This window comes from Cricetulus griseus, assembly GCF_003668045.3.
Source record: "Cricetulus griseus strain 17A/GY chromosome 1 unlocalized genomic scaffold, alternate assembly CriGri-PICRH-1.0 chr1_1, whole genome shotgun sequence".
NCBI lineage: Eukaryota > Metazoa > Chordata > Mammalia > Rodentia > Cricetidae > Cricetulus > Cricetulus griseus.
The window spans coordinates 80,314,052-80,316,727 of NW_023276807.1; positions in this window are offsets into that span (position 1 = coordinate 80,314,052).

Genomic DNA, 2,676 nt, shown 5'->3' on the forward strand with positions numbered 1-2,676 from the left:
TAAAAAAGATCCCTGGCATTCCAACATATCAATGGCATAGGTGATCCTCTAAAGTAGTGTGGGTAAGCTTCTGTAAGTGAACACATGGTGAAAATAGATTCATCCCTACTGCTTCTGCTCAAGTACTGAGCCCTTCCATCGCAGCGCTAAATTTGTCATGAAGTGCCCATGTATTGTCAATGTAATTTTAAACATAGTATTGAAAGTACAGATATAACTATTCCATGTAAATCGAGTAGGGAGGACTGGTTAGATTCCTTCGAATAAAACAATTTGTGTAAATAACATACATTTGCATAAATCACAGTCTAACAACAACAACAAAAAGAACACAAAGTTCTATAGTTCAGCACTTTATACCACTATGAATGAGAACAACAAAAACAACACACACAAAAAAAACTACCTTGAGCTGGGCAGTAGTGGTATATGCCTTTAATCCCAGCACTTGGGAGGCAGAGGCAGAGGCAGAGGCAGAGGCAGAGGCAGAGGCAGGAGGATCTCTGTGAGTTCAAGAACAGTCTGGTCTAGAAGAGCTAGTTCCAGGACAGCCTCCAGAGCCACAGAGAAACGCTGTCTCAAAAAAAAAAAAAAAAAAAAACAAAAAAACAAAAAAAAAAACGTCAGCATTATGCCAGTGTGCCAATGTGTATATATGTATATTACTTTTTAATTTTCTGGAGGAAAATTTTTCCTTTTTAATTTATGAAGGAACATCATTTAAAATTTGTCTCAGTGAAAGGTATATTAGTTTGCTTTCCGTTGTACAATCAACACCACAAAAAAAAAAAAAAAAGCAAGCCAGCAAACAGAAAAAAATAAAAAATGAGGAGGAAAGGGTTTCATTCAGCTTACATATTTCAAGCCATCCATGACGGAATCTAGGGCAGGCCCTCAAGGGAGGAACGTGGAGTGCTCCTGTAAGAAATTCTCTTGTTGGCTTGCTTCCCTTGTCTTGCTCAGCTTCCTTTCTTGTACAGCCCATGCCCACCACCCAGGGATGGCACTGCTCACTGTGCCCTGGGTCCTCATACATCAATCAAGAAAACATTCTACAGACATTCTTACAGGCCAATCTGATGGAGGCAGTCCTTACCTGAGGCTCCTTCTTCCCAGGCGACTCAAATTTATTTTAAGTTGATAAAACAACAACTAGCACATGAGAAAATATTAAGTAAAACTGTATCTATAGCAAAAATATATCACTTAAAAATCATATCTTCATGTAATAAAATGTATAATGAAAATCAAATTATGTGAAAATGTTTAATAACAGAAATAACATTGAAAGTAAAATAATGTATTTTGCTATATGTTTGAGAAAACAATAAGCTTTCATTGGAAAAATCAATAAAGTGGAAGATCCTGTAAGTAGCATTGAAATAAATTCTGAATATTTTTTCAGAATCATTAATGAGTGAAAAATGGAGAACTTTTCGTGTGTGTGTGTGTGTGTGTGTGTGTGTGTGTGTGGTTGTTGTTGTTGTGTGCATGAAGGGAAATCAAAATACTTAAAATCTATTCTCTCAGAAATTTCAAATGTGAACTGTCATGATTAACTCTAGGCCTGACACACATCAAGTCTACAAAACTGACTGATCTTCTAATTGAAAATCTCCATCCTTTCTTCAACATTTCTAATGTTTAAGCCATCTTTTCCCCTCAGTAACATTATACAGATTGAATAGGTTGCATTTATTTATATACATACACTCAGAAAACAACAACAAATTTAAAAGGCCATAAACCTGCAACAGAACAAGGAGGAATATAAATGGGAGGGTTTGGAGAGAGGAAAGAGGAGAAAGTGATATATTATAATCTGAAGAAATAATTTTTTAAAACTAACTCTCAATTATATGTTTTTAAAAATAACATATCTGACCCCGAGGTGGTGGTACAGGCTTTAGTTCCAACAGAGGCAGAGGCAGAGGCAGAGGCAGAGGCAGAGGCAGAGGCAGAGGCAGAGGCAGAGGCAGAGGCAGAGGCAGAGGCAGAGGCAGAGGCAGAGGCAGAGGCAGGCAGATCTCTGTGAGTTTGAGATCTACAAAGCTACACAGAGAAACCTTGTCTCAAAAAACAAAAACAAAACAAAACAAAATCTGAGACCATGCAGCCTTGTGCCAAGCTTAATTAATATACCATAATGTTCTCCAACTTCATTTATGCTGCTGAAAGTGATAAAATCTTTTAAGGCTAGATAGCAATCCCTCCATGTAGCCACTGACCACTGTTTGGGGGTTTTGCATATCATAACTATGGTGGAAAATGCTGCAATAAATGTGAGATTGTATCTTTTCTAGACCTTTGTTGCACAGCTTTTCCTGGGGAAACATGGACAAATATCTGTTCATTTCAGATAAGGCAGCAACAGGAAACTAAAGAAACAGTTGATTCCACATCCAGTTTGGTGAAGTAATGGGTTCAGTGGGAGTCCTCACAAGAGCACAGGTGAGGGATTCCTCACAAGAGCACAGGTGAGGGATTCCTCACAAGAGCACAGGTGAGGGATTCCTCACAAGAGCACAGGTGAGGGATTCCTCACAAGAGCATGGGTGGGGGATTCCTCACAAGAACATGAGTGAGGGATTACTCACAAGAGAATGGGTGACTCAAAACAGCTGCATCAGTAAAAATTCCCAACAGGGTGACAGGAAAACTGCGGGCCCCATCTCC